Genomic DNA, 23,600 nt, shown 5'->3' on the forward strand with positions numbered 1-23,600 from the left:
CATTTCTTATTGCAATTTGCAACCTTATAAACAGTATTGCACACCAACATTTTTGGCTCAAATTCATTGTAGGTGTTAATTTTTCAGTGTGTGATGTTTTTAAAAAACTATTATTGTACTTAAGATGCTTATGCTTATTCTTCAGTTGGATGGGAGTGATCCAGTGGTGGGTTACCAATATTTTTACTACTGGTTCGGACGCACTCCCACGCAACGCTCTGTGCCCAATACGGGCCAAACCGGGAGCAACCCACCTCTGGAGTGATCTACCAATACAGTAGTCTTTGACTTACAACAGTCTGTTAAGTGACTGTTCAAAGTTACAATGGTACTGAAAAAAGGGACATATACCATTTTTCATATTTATGACCATTGCGGCATCCCCATGACCATGTGATTAAAAATCAGGTGCTTGGCAACTGGTTTATATTTATAACATTAGCAGTATCTCAGGATCACATGATCCTCTTGTGCGACCTTCCGACAAGCAAAGTCAATGGATTCACTTAACAACTGTGGCAAGAAAGCTTGTAAAATGGAGCAAAACTCAATTACTTAAATGTCTCACTTACCAACATAAGTTTTTGACTTGACTGTGGTCATAAGTCGAGGACTACCTGTACTGTGAAACAAACAAATGAATAAATTTAGAGTGGAAGAGTGCCTCCTTAGTCTAGCTCAGAGTTCCTTGTAGAATGTTGTAGTATCAAGATACAAGAAGTTACACCCTTGCCTGCAAAGGTGAACTCCAGGTTCTCTCTTCTACTTCTCTTTTGCTTCAATAGGCTTAAGGGGAAATGCTCTTCCTCCGGACTCCAAATATTAACATTTGGAAATAGTGAAAAAATTGTCCATTTTGCATTTCAGCAGAAAAGGGAAACAAGAGCAAATCCAAACAGCTCTTGTTGAGAGATAAAGAATATACAGCAAATTGCTAAAAGTCCCAATTTGTCATTTGCTGCTTCCAGCTCAGTGTTTCATAATTCTCAGTGATGAATGTTCTTCCATCAGCTCTTGAAAATCCTACAGTGACAAACTGGATTCAGAATTGGATACTGATCACATGGCCAAGTTTTTATGCCAGGGTCAGCCACTTTAATTTCAGTTTTTTAAGGAAGGGAGCAATGTTTTTTTTTTCAGAAGGAATAATATTTTTTAGCACAGCATTGGGATAGGAAAACAGCAGCCTCATTTACGCACTTTCATGCAGCCACAAATACATACTTATCAACAAAATCAACATTTTAATTCCTGGATGACTTCATCTCCAACATTCAGTTCTTGAAATATGAGTGCTCTTCAGAGAACATCTGGAAATGTTTTAAAAGTGCCCAAGTTTTGTAATTAATTAGTAATCCATACTTTATTCTCTCTTTTTTTGCTTCTGGCAATCAGAAGCAATTAAAGCTACAAGAATTATTGGAAGGGAAGAGGGGAGTGAAGCGGTATTATTTTTCAGTCTGGTGTTTACAATTACTAAATATTAAATAAGTGAAAATGAATTCCCTGGAAGTGTTACTATTTTCCCCTTAGAGAAAATAGAAGCTCATAAGGTAGCTTATAGAATTTCTTGTTTTTATCTGACAACACTTGCTTTTTCCAAAATACAATAAATGTTCTACCTTAATACCTTCCAAGAATTAAATTCCTTGTTTTCCTTTAAGGCATTTTTAATGAAAACACTCTGATCAGCCCAACATAATTTTACAAAAAGACCCAGTAGTCCATGTCACTGCTAGACAAATTCAGTGGTTTTAACAGATCCTGATTTGAACATACAGCAAACAACCCACTTTCCTAGCTCCGTTTTCTTAGAACTGTGATTATTTCACTTTATTTTTGTTCCTAGTATTTCTTCATTCAACTGTCAGCAAAACTTTGTTCACCAGTTTCCTAGTAAAATCCCAGATTCTGTGGAAATTTCTCACCTTAATTATTGTTTATCTGTGCTGTGACATAATGGTTGCTGATTGCTTTAGGCCAGTAGTTTGCACGCAGTCTTCTCTATCTTCAAATAAAATTAAGTACATTCTAGAATAATAGAGTTTAACAATTCTACCTGGCTTTTCATTAAATGTTCCATCTTCTTCAGCTGAACGCCTCCTCTGTTGTGAGTCTGTAGCGCCGTTTACTTTTAATATTGTGAGAGCAATTATAGAATTCAGATATTGTTGAATTGCAATGATTAGCTTTGTGACAGGTTGCTTAACTCTCTATCTTCAACCTTTCATTTTCAGGAAATCTGACAGGCTTCATATTCTTTTCTTTCATAAAAAGTATTTTAGTTCTAAAACTCCTTTTGGTTCTTTTGGTACTCAAGTTTAGTTTTCATTGAATGTTCTGGCCAAAAGTAAACATACAGAGATATACCAAGTTTTGTCCTTCAAGGTAGGGGTGGGTTAATTTTTTTACTACCGGTTCTGTGGGTGTGGCTTATTTTGTGGGTGTGGCTTAATTTTGTGGGAGTGGCTTGGAAGTCATGCACAGTCTTTAATTGCATGCACTACATAAGGATGAAACCAGCACACAAAACAATAAAACAGCTACTTACAGAGGAAAGATGACTGTCCTGCCAGTCTTAAACACTATCAACTGACCACCTTGCTCCAATGAATGGCCTGCACAAAGAGAGACACAGAAAGAAAGACTTTAATTGCAGGCACTTACACTTTACATAAGAATAACACAATGAAAGGATACACTCAAGTACTTACTTGTGTTATTGGTTTTGTGGCTGAAGATGTTTCCACATTGTTCTTTCGGTTTCCATCCTCCTCAGTTGCACTTCTCTTACTGTTCACTCATGGATCATCGGTCATGTGATGATGTGCTCTGAGCCACCTTGAGAACCCCATTTTTTGCATCTGCTGAACTAACAGCAATTGTCCTGACAATATATCTAACTTTTATGATACTGCAAGGAATTGTATAGTTCTTTGGATCTTTGAATATGTTTCCCAAAAAATCTCTGTAGTCATTCAATCAATTTCATAATTAAACATTTCACCAAATTCAATCATCCCTTCCTCTGCTTCTGCCCATGGAACGACTATATCTTCAGTGTTTCAGTAATCCAGCTCCAAATATGTAAGAAATTTGTTTAATTTGTTTGTGTCTGGCAATTGGATACCTGTTTTTAGATGTTCACAATCCATCAGCCTTTTCTTCAAATTGGTGATGATGCTTTCCAAATGTTTTTTCATGAGGAAGTGCAACAAAATAGTTGATTTTGAACAAATTTTATATTTTGGAAGGCTTCTGAACTTATCATTCTATCAGCCTTTTTTCACATGGGCCCTTTCCCCATCTAAGCATTTCAAATGCTTTAATTGATCACAATACCAATTTTTTGGCCTTGATGATGTCTGTGTTTCTCCCTTGCAGGGAATTTGATAGAAGAGAAATCACATTTACAATATCAATCATGAGGGCCAAATCAGTCAAAAAAATTTAAATTTTCAAAATGGGTAGCCATTCCTGGGAATTTTTCCAAAAAAACCTGATGTAGCACTGGATAAGTACACATATCTTGTCAAGGAATATCTTGAAGTGGTTAACTTGTTTGATTTCTTTTATGGAGTCATCCAGCATAAATTGTAGTGGTGGTTCAAGCAATGCCAGATTACAATGTTTGGGAACTCTTTAGCTATTCTGTTGCTGACTCCAGATTTTCTCCCAAGCATAACGCTGGCACCATCAGAGCATAATGCTATTAAATGCTTTCACAGATATCATATGGTCAACTCAACTTATGTAAGCTTCCCATCACTGCAGAACATATGGTCTCCACATCTTGTTCTTCTCCAATTTCACCAGCTCAACGAAAATGGTTGTTATGCATTCTGAATTCTCAACTTTTACAAAAACTATCACAACAGCTTTCATTGATAGCATTGAGGCTTTGTCAATGATCAAACACACTTTCAGATTATTTGCAATAATACTGGTATACATGGTGGTTTTAAATTTCTTTTGCAATGAAATCAACTATTTCACTGCAGATCTCCATGAAAGCAAGCCTACTCCCAGCGGCTTCATGTAGATATTAAACAGGAGGGGAGACAGGACCGAACCCTGCGGCACCCCATAAGTCAGGGGCCTAGGGGTTGATCTCTACCCTCCGACCAACACCGACTGCGACCTGTCCGAGAGGTAAGAGGAGAACCACCGTAGGAACAGTGCCTCCCACCCCCACCTCCTGCAGTCGTCGCAGAAGGATACCATGGTCGATGGTATTGAAAGCCGCTGAGAGGTCAAGGAGCACTAGGACGGAGGCATAACCTCCATCCATGGCTCTCCAGAGATCATCGATCAATGCGACCAAAGCGGTTTCCGTGCTGTAGCCAGGCCTAAATCCCGACTGAAAGGGATCTAGATAATCGGCTTCCTCCAAGGACCGCCGGAGCTGAAAGGCTACCACCTTCTCAACAACCTTCCCCACAAAGAGGAGGTTGGAGACTGGATGATAGTTGTTTAAAACAGCTGGATCCAAAGATGGCTTCTTCAGAAGGGGTCTCACCACCTCCGCCTTTAGAGCGGGGGGAAAGAACCCCTCCCGAAGGGAGGCGGTAACAACTGCCTGGATCCAGCCCCGTGTCACCTCTCTGCTGTTAGCGACCAGCCAGGAGGGGCATGGGTCCAGTACACATGTGGAGGCACTTACAGCTCCCATGGCCTTGTCCACGTCCTCAGGGGTAACAGCTTGAAAATCAATCCAGTGATGTCCTGCCAGATTCTCCCCTGGTGCCTCAGCTGGCTCTGCGCAATATACCTCTTCCACTCTCCATACACCTCTTTCTTCCACCCCTCTCCAACTTTCTATCTTCCCTCCATCATCCCCCTCTACCCTAATTCCCCTCCCCTCTACCACTCTCTCTCCCGATCCACTCCCTCCCTTCCTTCTCACCCTCCCTCCCATCCTCTCTCCCGCCCTCTCTACCCATTTTTCTTCTATCCCACTCCTCCTCGCCGTCATGGTGCTGGTGCTGGTGCTGGTGGTGCCGGTGCTGGTGACTGTTTTGGATCAGCTGATTGTTCCTGTCTTGGTTTCTTGGTGAAGAAAGCAGTCATATTAACTGCAAAAGAAATAAAACAATATTGTGTTTTGGATTCAATTGTAGTTGTAAGCTGAGGACTACAGGTAACAGAAGGGATCTCTGTTTTCACTCAACAGTGTACAGTCTTTTCAGAAAGGATGTCCCCCAACAAACAGGTAAGATATAGTTTTTCCTCTAAGAAGTTAGATCAAGAAGAATGAATGTAATAGGTAGATTCACAGAGCAATACAGATTTCTTTTTCTGAAATTTATTCCTCAGTACAAAAACAGGAATATATGAATTAAGTTGAGTATTAAGTCACTCCAAGTTGCTATTCAAGAGTTAGTGGTGTAATGGTTAGAAACAATGGTAAAGCAAGATATGGATTTAAAACCAGAAATATTGTGTTGGGTATTTCAAAGGGAATATAATACATATTTAATTTTACACATGTTAACAGCTGCTGGAATTGTATTTGCACAACAGTGGAAAAACAAAGATATGAAAATGAATAAAAATTAGAATGTGCAGAAATGAATAAAAGAAGGCTTCAAATATTTTTTCATGTGGGATTTGTTTTATCAATGGCTAACTAACAGAACAAAAGTTAGAAATCTAAAAATGGCTGCTTTTATATGTGCAGGTTGGTGCAAGGCACCTTTGCAAGATTTTGTGTGTTTATTTATTGAGTGTGAATCACTAACTCACTACAGAAACAAACAAAATCTTGCAAACCATGCACCAACCTGCACACTTAAAAGCAAAGTATTGCATCACAAATATTTTTTTTCTAAAAACAATAAATTTATTTTAGAAAATATTTCCTAAAAACAATAAATTTAAAAAAAATCCTAAAAACAAAACAATTTCCTGAAAAAATCAACAATAAAATATCCTTTAAAAAAAACATTAAAAGCATAAAGAAAAAAAACCCAGCCACTTACCAGCAGAATCAGCTGCTCTCCATGAGATGGATGCTGGAATGGATGTAGGCAGCAGGCAACCAGACCAGATGCTTCGGCTGAAGGTATGCTGGACTAGTGGCACACAGGGACCACCCAGTCAGCTAGGCCTGTCTGGCATGGAGCTGAGGCAGCTTAGCCAGCCAGGCGAGGCCAGGGACTGGGGGGAGTGGCAAGAAAGGCCTCAGCTGAATGCTGATGGGCTTCACGGGCTTCCTGAAAAAATTAACAATAAATATCCTTTTTTAAAAAAAATTAAAAGCATAAAGAAAAAAAACCCCAGCCACTTACCAGCAGGCAGAATCAGCTGCTCTCTGATGAGATGGATGCTAGGCAGCAGGCAACCAGACCAGATGCTTGGTATATGCTGGACTAGTGGCACACAGGGACAAACCAGTCAGCTAGGCCCACCTGACATGGAGCTGACGCACCTTAGCCAGCCAGGCAAGGCCAGGGACTGGAGTGGGGCAACAAGAAAGGCCTCAGCCAAGTGCAGGCAGGCTTTGTGATCTACACAAGTCCCTGGGGGGACTGGCTGAGGCCTTCCTTGCTGCCACTTTCCAGGTTCGCGTAGACCGTGAAGCCCGCCAGCGCTCTTGGTAGCTTCTTGCTGCTGCTGGCACACCCTATGAAGTTGCTCTCTGAGTGCCAGCAGACTTTGTGGTCTACACAAGCCTGGGGAGTGGCGGCAAGGAAGGCCTCAGCCACTCCCCAGGCTTCCGTAGACCATGAAGCCCACCGGTGCTCTCAGTAGTTTCTTGCCACCCCCAGCGTACCCCGTGAAGTCACCCTCCTAGCGCTGGCAGCAGTGACGTGCGGTCAGCTTTAGGGCTGGTGAGGCACTTTTTAGACTTGTGGACTTCAACTCCCAGAATTCCACAGCCAGGCATGCTCAGTTCCGATTTAAAGCGACAGCATTTTCCCCCCTTGCAAAATAAGTTTTCCCATTCTTTTTCTTCTCCCTCCCCCTCATTCTTCCCTCCCCTCCTCCCTCCCCCCTCTCAAACAGACACAGCAACACAGAGAACTTGGATCCCTCTCTCACTCACTCACTCTCAAACACAAACACAGAAGTTGGATTGGATATATTTTCCAAAGGCTTGAAAGCAGCTCCTCTGCCATACCCCTCCCTTCCCCTGCTGCCTTCCGATCAAACTTTTTGAATTCCTCCCCCCTCCCCACACATGCACCTTTTCTAGATGTTTCAGAGACGATTTCAACTCTGCTTCTGCCTGCCCTGCCCTGCCCTCCCCTCATGAAAGGCCAGAGCTCTGAGTCAGACTGAGCTAGTTGCTCCCAGAGAACTCTAAAAAGCCTCTAAAAATGCCCTCTACAGGAGGCGAGAGAATATGTGCCTCATTTGCATAAGGAATTTTTTGCTTGTTAACCCTTGCTTAACTCTTAAAAGGCGAAAAATTGCTTATGCACAGGAGGCCCCTATTTCTCTGGCCTCCTTCTATGGTTAACACAAAGCACTTTTCCAATTCACTGTGAATCTGGTAGCAACTACCTTGGCTTTAATTATTTTTAAAAAATTCTTTAAAATTCTTTCCTTTTCCTCATGACTGGTGAGGCCACCCTCCCCTGCCTCTAGTGACTGCACATCCCTGGCTGGCAGGCTTTCTGGTCTACGCAAGCCCAGGGAGTGGTGGCAAGGAAGGCCACCACTCTGACCTTCTTTGATTTCTTTGTTTCTTATCTTTCTCCTAGTTTCTACGTGCATAAATGTATGTCTTTCTCACATCTTTCCTCCTTCTCTAGATCCTTCTGAAGATTCTTTATCAAATTTAGTTAAGGAATATCGACCCATATACTAAGAAAGATTCACAATGCCCCCCCCCCGCCCCCAAGAAACATATTTTTGCTTTGCTTTTTATGTGGTCAGCTTTGTCTTAGCTTATGGTCCACAATACACAGTTAAACATCACGTAAGAGTGATATATTAGAAATTAGAAGCAATAAAACTCTTCTTAACACAAAAGATCTACTTGTAGAAATCTTGGTGCAGGTGGAAGAATTGCCAGCTGCTACTTTATATTTTCAGCATGTTTGTGCCTAAAATTTCTTTTGAAATTTGCTGTGTTGACAGCTGGACAATCCATGCTTGCAAATGTACCTCACTAAACTTGAGAGGGAAAATAAAAACAATAACTGATCTTTTAGACTGTGCATCTCAATAGAATATTCTCAATATTTAATGAAATCATATGAATATTCCCCATCCCCAATTTTTAGACATTTAAGACTTGTTACATAAGAGAGGAAAGGAGAAGGAGAGGGAGAAGGAAGGGAGGGAGGGAAATATGGATCTATGTCATAGGACACTTGAGGACATTTTTGTATTATTATTATAGATATTGAGGTATTTGTAACCAAAGACAAATAATAGGGATTGTATCTAACAACTGAAAATGACCTGAAAAGATCATTTTTTATTATGACATATATGTACCCTTCATTCACTTATCTAGCAAACATGGTGAACCTTCTATCCAATAAACAATAGTAATGACTGTTAAACTGGTTACAATTCGCAATAACACTGAAATATTCTGGAGAAAAAATATATGTTTTCTATCTTTGCTTGGACGACAACTACAAAGACTGTGCATCACTTTGGTTTCTTAGAGAAAAGGGGATCATGTCACCCAATCTTTCTTACACCAGTTTTGTTATTCTTTGAAATTGGTTAAACAGAGCTACGCTGAAGCAAAAAGACTGAAACCACAGACAAAGGCCAAACACAAGTCACTTTTCCGAATCAACTGTAAAATGAGGGAGTCCTTGGTGCTCGATGACTTTGGTTATTTTCTTGCAGATATTTGATTACCCAATATAGGTAACATCATCCAATATAGGTAACAACATCATCATCATCAAATGTCTGTCTGACCCACCTGAATATCATCTGTCTGTTCTAGAATTTAGAATACTTCACCTTCTTTTGTCTAAGCCAGTGGTTCCCAAACTTGGCAACTTTAAGACTTGTGGACTTCAACTCCCAGAATTCTGGGAGTTGAAGTCCACAAGTCTTAAAGTTGCCAAGTTTGGGAACCACTGGCCTAAGCATATCATAACTCTCAAACTAAAAGTCATAACTCTCTGCAAGGAGGAGGAGGAGGAGGAGAGGAGGAGGAGGAGGAGGAGAGGAGAGGAAAAAATGTCTGGGTAGTGGGCATGGCAATATTTGGAGACAGCAGAATAGAGAAAGAATGGGGGAAATCACAAAATACAAAGCCATGAAAACAGAATAGAACAGGAAAAAGAAAGCGAAGATAGTACCAATAGTAGCTGCCTTGGGTTTAATGTCCCCAAAAGTTGGAACACCACTTAACACCATCGGCAATGACAAAAGCACTATCAATCTATTGCAAAAGGCAGCTTTACTTGAAACAGCTTATATCCATGATACCTTTAACACCATCAAGCAACAACACCTGTGTTTTCTAGCTCATTGGAAAGAATATATGGATGAAAATGTCAAATACAATCTAAATATTTGACAATGTGACAAGCTTTAATATCCTTTAATTGGATGCAGGCATGAAATAGCCTCTACCCTTGTCCCAAAGGTGCTTCTTTCAAGAAGCTAAGAAGCTACTTCAGCTCTGACTGGATGGTGGGAAATGGAAGGATTTCCACCATCCAGTTAGAGCCAAAGAAGCTTCTTGGACGAGAAGCAAAATGTCTTCAAAGAAAAAACAGAAAGTCCCGTTGCCTCTTGAAAAAAGCACATTTGGGACTATCATGATTTGGATGACTGAGAATCTCCCTAGACATTCAGTCTCTACACTTGTCCCCATGTGATTTTAGAAAGTTGGTGTGAAGTTCTAATTTTCAGTTGAAAACTCCATGAATAGAGCCTCTTACTGCAATGGCTGGCTTATTCAATAGCTGAACAGTCAGAAAACATATTAAGGTATATATTAGATGGAAGACAGCCAACAATCATATCCCAGCAGGCCGTCTCTTGATGATATGCTGGGTGAGGAAATTTCCTGTATAAAGATCAGCAGGGTGGGAATATAAAAGTGATATGTGAATTACTATTAAACTAGTCCATTTTACCATCCACTTTAAAAAGGCTTTATTCCAAATTACCTTTTCTAATCATTTTTCCCCAAAAAGATTTATTTTTAAAATCAACATGCATTTTTATTTTCATCTTTGCCTAACAAATGGTTCCTTTATATGCGACATCCCCTTATGTATATTGTTTTTGATATATGTTGCATCTAACAAGATATTACTTTTCACCCATAGGCATCACTTCTGATTTGGAACAGTTAATAGAATATCCTGCTATGTTACAAAGGCATCCATCTTTTGTATCAACACTGGAATAGTAGAATGAGATATAAAAACAAACACAACAAGTCCCCTGCAAATAAAACCAATTTGTGTTCAAATGAGTCATATATACTCCATGTTGCTATGTTGTCTTACACAATCCAAGGTCCATGCAGATATTAAAAAGCGAGAATGAAATTGGGAATCATTGTTTAGCTCCCCTAAGTAGTGTAGAATCTCTCTGAGCTTTGTTGTGTTCTTGTAGATGTTTCATTATCCAAACTCGGTACCATCAATGTTAGTCATGATGACGTTACCTAGTTTGGGTAATGAAACATCTGCACCAAGGACCCCTCATTTCAACCCTGAGCTACAAATATTCTCCTTTATAGGAGAAAACATACCATTAATCTTCACTTTAGGCATATAACAGCTTAATCTATTTTCTATACATCCATTTAAGGGATACTGATTCTATATTTGTACCAAATTCTTTAAATATCTAGGTATGTGTTCTGTCCCCCCTTCTCCGCTCGTTAACAGACGACAGACAAACAAACTTAAAAGGAACTCTCTTTATCAGTTCTTGGCTCAGACTGGCTGTGAGCCCAAAAATAACATAAATAAAGTCTCTGACCAGATAACAGAATACTAAACAAAAACTCTTACAACGCAATGCACTTCTCCCAGTGTATCCTTGAATCAGGGTTACAGAAAACAAAGCACTTCTCCAAGTGTAGCTTACATAAACCACGACTGATGATCAATCAATGTTGAATGAACCAAGGAACGTTGACTCCTGCAACCAGGGCAAGGCACCATCCATCCTTTTATCCCCAGAACACGCCCCTAACGAGCCCCAGCTGCAGTGTTAATCTTGCATCCTGAAAAGACTCACAGAAGATGTCTGCTGAGTCACAACAGGTGTGTGTATACAAAAAGATATAACTCAATTAGTAACATGTAATATGAATAAAATAGAGAGAGAGGTTTCTTCAGGTATCAATAGATGGGAATCATTAAACCTTATCCTTTAAGGAAAGGTAAACACTTCAAAATGAATATTATTACAGGCTAATTTATATTGTGACAGAAATTCCAGTTTATATAGCTGTGTAATAAAAACAAGATTTGATTCTTTTTTCCTCATTCAAATAATTTTATCGGGAAACCCAATTTTAAAAATTGGGGAAAAGATGACGATATGGAAAATCTGGATAGAAGACTTTGAATCAAGCAACAGATGATGAGGATGAATTTTCAATATATTCAGTGTTCAGAGACAAATCATGTACTAAATATAATCCAAAGGGAATATTTACAATTACAACATTGTTAACTCCATTGTGTGTATCAGCAGCATTTCAGCTTTTTTGTTCTGATGTACCAGAACGTGTTAAATCCATGAAACAAAAAGGAAAAATGTACTATTGATTTCTATAGGTATTTATCAATAAATCAATTTGATACGGAGATCAAATGAATAGACTAATTAGATATTTCTACATTGCATACACAATGGGAGAGTGTTTTAATTTATACAGCAAGAGTGTCAATGCAACTTAAATTGTGACTTATAGAACAAAAATATTTAGAATTTATTGGATTTATGTTCAGGTTTATATAGAACAGGATTGTTTAAAGCAACATTTTTGGAGATATAATTAGGATAAGGCTTCTTTAAAATATGTCTTTTTGCAATGTTTTACACTTATTAGGTTTTGGGAGAAAGTATTGGATTATATAAATATAATTGTGTGACAAAAACTAAAATTTTCAGATGATCATATTCTTTTCAACAACATACCTAGTACTTGGAATTTGACAACTAGGCAACATAAATGGATCTCCAGGCCCTTACTATAGCTAAAAGACTCAGATTGAAAGATAAATATCCCCCCTGTTTTTTATCAAGTGGGATCCATTCTATGACTGCCTTGGTCCACTTGCCATCAGTTCTTCTTGCTGTGTGACAAGCCCATTTCCATTTCAATTCTTTTACTCTCGTGATGATATTGTATACTTTTGTTTGTGTACACACATATATAATATTTTCCAGTGAAGGGTTCTTGAAGTATAAAGTGTCCCAAATGTAGGGCTTCTCCCACCTCTCTATGCATATTTTTAGAAACATATGGTCTTTTTTCAGGTATATTTTTCCCAACAAATATTTTTCTTCTGTAGCTTGTTGATTGGAGAAAAATAAACACTAGCAAATTATTTTCAGTGTTACCATCTGTGCCACAGCAGGGCATGCTGTGTCTCTTGGGAATCTCAAAAATCTGCCCACCTGTTTTTATAAGCACTCCTGCAAATGAATTCCTCCTAATTTCCTTTTCTTTCTTTTCCTTTTCCCTTTCCCTTTTTATCCTTCCTTCCTGTCTTCTCTTTTCCTTCCTTCCTTCCTTCCTTCCTTCCCTCCCTCCCTCCCTCCCTCCCTCCCCCCTCCTTCCCTTCCTTCCTTCCTTCCTTCCTTCCTTCCTTCCTTCCTCTCTCTGAATTTCCCACAGCCATAATTCCAGTGCAAACTTTGCTTTGTCTAGGCTAAGCTTTTAAAATTTGAAATATACATAATACATTACGTATATTACAAAGAATATTCCAGTGAAATAGGAACATGGTTAAAATGCCAAAGTGCTCCCATAGCAGCTGAACATTGAAGTCCGGATATGTTCAGGAACAAATCTGTGGCAACAGCTGGCTCAAATGGAATTTCTGTTCCATCATAAATTGGAAGAAGGCAATAGGAATGCATTTCACAGAAGAAGAAGCCTGCTTTATACTTTCAACTACAGCTGCCCATAAATGTACATGGAGCATTCTGCTCCAACACAAAATCAACACAGCCTGTAAAAACATGAATCTTTGCATCCAATCTGCATTTGAAGAGAAGAGAAATTAATTTGCCAGGTGCAGTTGTCATACCCTTTTTCTTCCTACAACACAAATAATCCTCCACTTGTTATTAGCACGGCACTACTCAAATGGTACGGACTGTACGTTCCTTAGAAAAAGCTGACAACAGATTTCCAAAGGCCCCTGAAATGTTTCCTGAGATTTCAATGCATGTTATTGACAGCTGCAGTTTGTTTTAAAAGGATTTAAATTAGGAGAGACAAAGAAGGCATCTCCTAAATTTACTCATTAGAGTGACTAGCAAAATCAAGAAATGGGCCTTATGGATTTTGGCAAACCATCACTCCCAGCAACCTTCATCTTTGGCCGTGCTAGGTTAGAGTGTTGGGAACTGTGGTTCAGCAATTTTGGGAGGGCCCATAGGCTCCCCTACCCCAGTAGTCTAGCTGACCACCCAATCTTCCCTTGGCTATATCTATGACATTGCCACATCTACAAATGTAGTAGAAATGCATTGTCTTCTCACTTTCATTTAATTAATGGAATTTATATATCTAGTATATAGTCCTTCATCTCCTTCTACACTAGAAATAGAGATAGATGGAGTTGGACAGTCTCCTGCAGTGGTTTCTGACTTCTTGAGGACAGTCCTCCATTTAGGCTTCTCTCTCTCCTGCCTTTTAGATGATTCAGATTCCCTGCTTCTCTACCTTCCTTTCTTGTCTTTCTCTTTAAAAAGCATACACATTCCTCTTGAGCCTGACTGATGTAGCATCTCTGTCATAATTCTTGCCCATGCCTCTCCTGGGTTGATTTTGCTCTCATTAGATCCAGAACTTTTGCAGCAGACATATTTGCTTTTCCTTGCTCTGCTTGCTGGTTTAAGGTATATTCCCTGTTCTGTTGATGTGCAACTGCAAGAAAACCGCACAGCCTGATTACAAACAATTGCATGTCAAAGTAATGACAATGGTGCATTGAAATATCTGCAAGAAGCACCATTTACTCATAAATAGAATTGGTGGATCATAAAATAGACAAGTAATAGAAAATGAAGAAGCTATGAAAACACCTTTAATAGTAACTAACAGCATTTGTTTATCTCTTAAGGTTGTTTAAGTATTCACCCCCCCCCCCACCCCCCCCCACCCTTGGGAAAGATGCAAAAGATGGGGGAAATGCCAAATCTACTCTAAACATGTGGCCGATTGTGTTACCAACCAATAGTAATACCTACAAATTTGGAATATTTCATTTTTAGGAGTATGATTCAAAAGGGTTCTCAGAAGGCAAAGTAATGTATGAATCTCAAACAAGTATATTACAGCTGTGCAAACCCTCAAAGGAGGCTTTGCTTTGATGAAAGTTCATATAAAGTAGCCCTTTGAAGCAGCTTTCAATGGATGGGACTCCATCTCACCACTCTTCAGAGAAGCAAAGCAGCTGCATGGCCCTACTTCAAAGGCCTTGTCCATCTCTTCCAATCCATGTCCCAGAGGTGCTTTTTCAGGAGGCAGGTGGACTTTTTTTTTTGAAGATGTTTCATTTTTTTTCAAGAAGCTTCATCAGCTCTGATAGGATAGTGCAGAATGGAAGGATTTATATCACAGATAATTCTCCAAGTGCTCCAATGACCCTCTAAAAGGATGCAAATGACCAGCTGTCTGCAAGGATATAAACATTTCCCACCATTCAGTCAGAGCTGAAGAAGTTTTTTGGATGAGAAGTGAAACATCTTCAAAAGAAAAAATGAAGTCTAGTTGCCTCCTGAAAAAGCACCTTTGGGACAGCCATGACCTGGATGACTGAGAATCTCTACAGACCTTCCAATCAATAGTTACTAGGACTACTGATTGAGCTCTGAGGCAACACAAATTATTGAGGGTAACTTTATCACCTCCAGAATGTAAAGCACATAAGAAGGTGAAGCAAAATCACCTTTCAGAGGCCTAATACATTTCATATGGATAACTAATGGTAGCTGATATATAACTGTGGGCAAGCTTCCATTTGCTTCTCTAATTTGTAAAAATAGCCTTTCCATTGATGGCTACAAACCTTGTGAAAACTGGAAGTAGATTAAATTGCAATTAGTGTCTAAAATGGAAATGTTCTGGCTCAGTGGTAGGTTTCAATTTATTTTACTACCAGTTTGTTCATGCATGCACAGAAATGTCCAGGTGGGTGGGTGGAGCCTCCCGGCGCCGCCACTACCAGTTCGCCGGGCCGAACCAGCAGAAACCCACCTCTACTCTGTCTTCTAGGGAGATTAACATCCCTGTATTCAGGGATGTTAATCTAGATGAGGGTTTACAAAGAAAAAAAGATCAGACCACTGATGTGTATTTTCCTGTTTAAGTTTCCATGTTGATGACTGTGAAGTTTACAAACTAAAAGGTGTGTCTAGGAGCAGATTTCCCCTCTTCGGGAGGGTTTCTTTCCACTGGCATTGAAGGTAGCGGTGGTGAGACCCCTCCCGAAGAAGCCATCACTGGACCCAGCCAGTTTGAACAACTACCGTCCAGTCTCCAACCTCACCTTCATTGGGAAGGTTGTTGAGAAAGTGGTGGCCTCGCAACTCCGGCGGTCCTTGAATGAAGCCGATTATCTAGACTCCTTTCAGTCTGGTTTCAGGCCTGGCTACAGCACGGAAACCGCTTTGGTCGCACTGACCGATGATCTCTGGAGAGCCAGGGATGGGGGTCATTCCTCCATCCTAGTGCTCCTTGACCTCTCAGCGGCCTTCGATACCATCGACCATGGTATCCTTCTGCGACGACTGCGAGAGGTGGGGGTGGGAGGCACCGTTTTTCGGTGGTTCTCCTCCTATCTCTCGGACAGGTCGCAGTCGGTGTTAGTTGGGGAGGAGAGGTCGACCCCTAGGCCCCTGAAATACGGGGTTCCTCAGGGTTCGGTCCTGTCCCCCCTGCTATTTAATATCTACATGAAGCCACTGGGTGAGATCATTCGACGGCACGGGATAAAACACCATCAATATGCGGACGATACACAGTTGTATCTGTCCGCCCCGTGCCAACTCAGTGAAGTGGTTGACATGATGTGCCAGTGCCTGGAGGCTGTTAGGGTCTGGATGGGGGTTAACAAGCTTGTACTCAATCCAGACAAGACCGAGTGGCTGTTGTGTTTTCCTCCCAAAAACTTGGCCAATATTCCATCACTCAGGCTGGGGGTGAAAACCTATGCCCCTCAGACAGGGCTCGCAACTTGGGGGTCCTCCTGGATCCACAGCTGATTTTAGAACACCATTTGTCGCTGTGACCAGGGGGGCATTTGCCCAGGTTCGCCTGGTGCACCAGTTGCGTCCCTACCTCGACCGGGAGGCACTCGCAACAGTCACTCACGCCCTCGTGACCTCAAGACTGGACTACTGCAATGCACTCTACATGGGGCAGCCCTTGAAGAGTATTTGGAGACTTCAACTCGTCCAGAACGCAGCCGCGCAGCGATTGTGGGTGCACCTCGGTACACCCACGTTACACCTATCCTCCGCGAGCTGCACTGGTTACCGATCAGTCTCCGGATACGCTTCAAGGTGCTAGTCGTAACTTATAAAGCCCTTCATGGTATTGGATCTGGGTACTTGACAGACCGCCTGCTGCCAATTACCTCCCACAGACCCATTAGATCTCACGGGGTTGGCCTCCTCCAGGTGCCATCTACCAGCCAATGCCACCTGGCTATTACCCGGGGAGGGCCTTCTCTGTGGCAGCTCCGGCCCTCTGGAATGAACTCCCTGCAGGGATTCGGACCCTCACCTCTCTCCAGGCCTTCCGAAAAGCCGTCAAAACCTGGCTTTGTCGGCAGGCCTGGGGGTGATGAGTTCCCTCCCCTCTCGACATGTATGGTTGTGAGACTGTTGCCTACTTTTATTATTTGTATTTTGTCTTTTATGTTCCCCCTTTTAATTGTTCGCCGCCCTGAGTCCTCCCGGAGAAGGGCGGCATACAAATAATAAAATACCAAATACCAAATACCCTCTTCCCTTGCAATTAAGCACATCTTCTTCTGAGTCCAGAGTGGAATATCATAAATTCTCTGAACGTACCTCTTGCATCTCTTATAAAAGAGAATACAGAATCATCCAAGTGCCTACAGTATTCATCATTCATTTCAAAACCCATAATGATTAAGACCCCAAGAGACAGGAGTTTGAAAGGTGAGAAAACTGTAACAAATATAATTAACATAGTCACACTGGTGTGAATCGAAATTGCATTTGTTCATAAGTTATTAACCAATTAGCACATAAATGAATAGAGCATCGATCCATAAACTCATCATAGCAGGATTCTAAAGAAAATAGTTATTGAGTACACATTGCAAAGGGAGTGTATCGTGCGTAATGTGAATTAGTCCTATCCCGGAAAGCCATATGAGCTAAATGCCAAGAGCTATATTCTTCCCTCCTAGAAAATAAACTAATCTCCTTCATCTCTTAAGTCATCATCTTTCCCTGACTCTCGAGCCTCTTCTTTCCTCTTCTTCAACATGCTTAGCTACTTATGAATCTGACATTACCTCTCCATCCCATCATGCTCCTCTACTCTCCACTGTCACTCATAAGTAATATATGGGGATCTTCATTGCAAAGAGCTATTATAGACTTCATATCTGGAACTTGATACAAGTATATTACTTTTGATTGGGGAAAATTGTTAAAACTGTCTATGCATCAGCTGCTACTTGCATTGCAACCATCCATATTAGGGGAGAAGGAAAATAGGAAATACACATTTGTAAATCTTTAGGAACAAGAATGCAAGCAGAAGGCACAACATAACAAGTCCAATCCACAAGATGACAATATTCATTGCAAAAGGGGGAGGCATTACTTATTCTGGTAACTCTGCCAGTACACTTGACAGTTATTGGTCATTATCTAATATGTTATATCATGCTTAGAGGGTAATAGGAACCATCATCTTTACATAAAGAACAGATACACCCATCCCTTTGTTAAAGAGTATGGTTGGCTATTTATTATTTTCTGCATTGTTTATTATATATTTTGAAAATGTAAGAAATAAGTAGCACATTAGGACATTAGGAAGGACAGAAGGACATTAGGAAGTACAGATATGAAGACATAGGTAGACAAACAAGTTTGGGGCTACAGGTAGCCCTGCTTAGTGATTACAGTTGGGACTGGCAACAAGTAGTAGATAAGTCACATGATATATGATGGTATTTCAGCTTTCATTTGCTTTACAGACTTGCAAGCATTGTAAACATGAGATTTGATTGCAAAGTTACTTTTTCATCGCTGTTGCAACTGTGAAAGGCCACAAAATGAGTCAGTCACTAAACAAGGACTACTTGTACCATATTTCAATACATCATTAGAAACTTATATCATTGTATCTCATATCCACTTTTCTGGTCTAAATCCCCCATAGTTCTGTTGAGCTTTAAGCCAAAAACTGCTTGATTAACATTGCTCACATCATTAAAAGAAAACTATAAATGGCAAATGATGCAATTCCCTGGACTGTACATTCTATAACAAGTTGAAGCATGAACTCTAGAAACCAAATAATGTGAGTGGTAGAACTGCATGTGTAATTTATAAGCCAAGAATGGTTTCCAATTAAAAGTAGACTCTTTGTTGGATTCACCACTTAAATGCAAAGTTATTTTGTATATTGAAGCATACTGCCATAATTTAATTAGCCATTCTTCTGATGGGGGATCCAAAGTCTTTTACAATAAAAGGTATATAAAATCCTTGCATCGATTAATATATACAATGCCAAATCTTCTCTCTTTCCACCATTACTTATAAACACACCAATATCAATTTTAGTATATGCTGATGGCATATTGTTGTAAAACTAATTAAAGCTAAAGTGAGCATTATGACCCATTGCAGAATTTTGCAAGGAAGAAAAGCTATTGATGATCCATTATGGTCTACTGGTCAAATGTGATGGAATCCATTAGTCATGCTTTATCATACAGCCTCTTTTGGTGAGCTATTAGAAATTGTCATATTACACATCTTTTAGTGGACATCCCAGGATACATAGCTCATTTTTAGATTTTATATTCAACTGCTAGTTAAATATGATTCCACAAATCATATACATCAATTATGATGTGCTCCAGCTCTCCAAAATGTTTAAAAATCTGTCCCCAAATTGTTGGAAGTGTAAAAAAACACCAGGCACTTTTTATCATATGTGGTGGACGTGCAATGAGGCAAAAAATTATTGGAAAATGATTCAATCATGGTTAGAACAAATGGTGGGAGACCAAATCTTGTTTAAACTGGAATTATTTTCTCCTAGTTATAATACCGGCGGGGTTTAAGAAAGATACACTTTATTTAATTATATATGTACTAACTGTGGTGCACATAATTTATGCACAATGTTGGAAAAAAGAAAATACACTATCAGAGCTAGATATAATCAGAAAAGTGTTGGCCTGTGCAGAAGCAGATAGGCTCACTCTTGAACTTAAAAATAAAGGGGAATCGGAATATTTTGAAGTCTGGAACAGATTTTATGACTGGTATAAGACAAGGTGACAAGACTGGAACAAACTGTATATATTGTGATTGGACAGAAGGAGATAATGTATTAAGTAGGCTAATTGTTCATGGTTTAGACTAGCTGTATATAATGTGAATGTATGGTCACTTCGACTTCACGGTACTGCATCGTTTTAAATGTAAAAATAATAAAAATATATTGAAAAAAAATTATGATGTGCTCAAAATGAGAAGTCAAACTCTGATCTAACATCATACTTTGTCTTTAGAAAAGAATGTTAGATTTTTATTTTCTGCTTGACCACTCTGTTCTTTTGGATTTATTTGAACTATAACCATAAATTGAATAAATATTAAGTATATTCTAACAACACATATTTATTAAAAATAAAATAAAAATTGCAAAGAGGTGGCAATTTTCAAAATTTGTTCCATTCTACAGTGAAACATTTTCTTATAGTGTTACGGTTTGCAATATCACAATCATATATGAAAATGTATATCTATCTACCTACCTATCTACCTACCTACCATTATAGAATATACATATTATTCTTCCATTGAAATTCTTACTCATGCAATATTTTGCATCTATTTTATTTAATTCCACAATATTTAACTTTTTCAGTGACTGGCTCTTTAACTAATCACATTTCCTAATACAAGTTTTTTAGAATAATTTCCCTTGTAGTTTCTGACTTAGTTGCTGTGGTTATTTTAATTCTATTCCCATAAGCAAGATATTATGGTATAGGATCTACTGTCCTGCTTGAGCAGGGGGCTAGACTAGATGACCTCCAAGCTCCAACACTGTTATATCTGTATTCTATATCATATCTTTAATTCCCAATTAATTCAAAAGTATTGCTATGGTGTACCAGATCCTTGCAAGGCAATTAAGGTTTAAATACTGTATATTCATGAATTCTTCTATTATATTTCAACTTTGTAATTTGTCTATTTATAAAGAGCTTTGGATGTATTGAAACTGCACAGTTGCAAGAAAAGCAGTTCTTCCTTCTTGGAAGAATGCCTTTGTATATGATTCAAAAAGTTGAGTCAACAAAATTGTCAGTTCTCGGCTTCCGAATTGGCTTTACATCAACTCAGAGACTTCTATGAAGGAGGACAGGATGCTTTGCACCAATAAATGTTTCATCATCTTTTATACTGTATATTGACCAGGACTGACATGGAGGTAGGATTGAGACTGATTCATGCTGCCACTCCACTATGCCATACCTCCTTGCTAAGACAATTTGAATTGCTTGTTATTAATATCCAAAATATAAACTGGCTAGCAATAGAAACTTACATAATATGTCTTGCTTTAAGATATACTCATATTATCATCACATCTTGGTTTTTTTCCCCCTTACAGAATTACAGGATTTTAGATGGCTTAAACAAATAAGCAAAATCTGTCCCCACTGAGCAAGAATTTGGCTGCTGTGATGATATGCTTAGCTGGTCCTGCTAGCCTGGGAATGCTTTGATCCTAAAGAAAAATATCCTGTATTGCATCTCTTTTGATGAGAGATTCAAAGTATAACATTTCCACCCAGAGTAGCTTCATAGTGAGATCGGCAGCAAATAATTATACAAATAATAATAATAATAAATTTAAAATATTTAATTAAACACCACATACTGTTTTTTCAAAAATAATATATTATTTTGGTAGCAAACGCCACAGGTGATATGGGACACCCCGCTACGTATATGCTGGATAAGCTAGGAATACATTTTCACATGTTGGTCTGGGGTTATTTTAAAAGTGTCCTTTCTAAATGTTGATTTTGTGAATTTTACACAGATATCGCTGACATTTAAGGAATACTGTGGGGAAGTGCACTTGGCACAATGTTTCAGGTGAACATTTGACAGCTGATTCTTTGTAACATTTGGCAGCCAATAATGTGATGTGATAAAAGTTAATAACAGAAAGCAATAACATTAAAAGGGAAAACTTGGAAACAAGGCTAAAAAATAAATGCTTTCCTACTTTTTTTGATTTTCCTTTTTTTCCCATTCCAGTCATACTTCAAAATAAAAGCGCTGAGCTTCAGCAACCAGATATTTTCATTGTATTATAAGGCACCTGTGCTATAAATATACCCCAAGTGATGGTTTTTCACTGGTAACATAAAACCTTATAGCAAATGCACAATAACTGCTTATTTGTAACTTCAGCGGAAATTATTTGTCTTATCTGTGCAGTTTAGGACCTTATCGTCTGTGATCTATTGAACTGTTGATAAACGGATAACCTCTATCTACAGTAGGGAGGTAGAAGTCAGAAGTAAAATATGTTTATGCTCTGCTTCTGAACTAATAGAGATACATCTTAACAATTGCTTAGTTTCAGGGCCGTTCAATGGGTCGTGTGAAAAATTATTTTGAGAATGCACTTTTGCACTCCCATCAAGCAGCCACAGCCTCAGGGGAGGCATTTAGAAATAGTCATAAAAGACTAACAAAGTATAAAATTTCCACTGTCTGGTTAACTTAAACTCGGTCACATCTGAGTTTGGAGCTTATGCAACTGAATTCATGCTGATTATATATCATATAAATACTATTTTATACAAAGATCTCTGAACGCGGAGTTAAACATATTGGATGTTGCAATATTGATTTTTCATCTCTTAGTTTTGTTTTGTTTTTTAAAAAAACTGTGATGACATAGAGATGCTTGAAATCAAATGTACAAGGAAGCATTCTAGAAGTCCCACAGATAGTGATGTTGCCATAATGTAACTTTTATACTTTTTAAAACTATCAATTATTATAGTATAAGTTCAGTTCCAGAATGCAGAAAAATTGCCAGAAGACCTCCAAGTATCCTCAGCACTTTCCCATCTTAAGATAAAGTTGCCAATTTCATGTGAGACCAACTAGAGTAGTTGAGGAAACCACACAAACTTACTGACATATGATTCTTGCTTTGCTATTTGCTTTGTCTCCATATGTCAAACTTTTAAACATATTTTTTACAGATCACCTGAAATAAACCTCAATTGCAGGGAGAACAATATTGTAATTAGCATTTTAGGTAATGTTCCCTTTTTTTTCCAAAGTGGATTAAACTTTACCGCTTGTTGGTTCCTAATGTATGCTAATGATGTTGTGACATCAATCATTATTTTCCCATCTGCTTTTCCTTCGTTTTTGTTCATCTGTTTTCCTTTTGTTTGTTCTTTCTCAGTAAGCAGGACATGTTTATTGTTCCCATTCTAGCAGTTATAACTTGGCATTTGAAGAGAACAACCATAGTGAGGGGTTTATTTTTTTTATTTTGGGGGGTCTAAATTCCTTTTTGTATCAGCCATCCAGGTTTTTTCTTGACCCTGAGAGGAAGAAACGTATCTGACATAATTTATCACATAGAATTGTTGTTCTTCCATTTCCACTTAGGCCAGATAACAATTTGATAATTAACTCAGAGGTACCTTTGTAGATTATATATGTTTTTGTTTTCCTCTATTCAGCTTTGCATAACTAAGAAATTTGATCACCGGTATAACTTGCAAATGTTCCCACATGAATCTGATGGCTTTTTTTAAAAAAAAGCCAATGAACTTATTTAAAAATAAATAAATGAAGGTATATGCAATTCCATTTGACTTTCTAAGCACTTATTTCAGCACACAGTATCTATAAATGCCGTTTAAGAATGGATAATACAAAACTGAGGTCTACTGACTGAAATGCAATTAGCCCACATTCGGTGGCATTCCAATGGGTATAATTCTGTTTCTTCTTCTGAAAATATAGGAAGAATGAAAATATAAGAATATCCCTTATACTGAACCTGATTATTAGGTATCTAACTATGGACTACTTGGAATAGATAAGTGCCTAGCTTGTGTCTGACCCATTATTCCACTGCTTGGTTGTCACTGGAAAATGGTATCTTGCATGGGATGAAACAAGCAGCA

Source organism: Thamnophis elegans, chromosome 3 (assembly GCF_009769535.1).
Source record: "Thamnophis elegans isolate rThaEle1 chromosome 3, rThaEle1.pri, whole genome shotgun sequence".
NCBI lineage: Eukaryota > Metazoa > Chordata > Lepidosauria > Squamata > Colubridae > Thamnophis > Thamnophis elegans.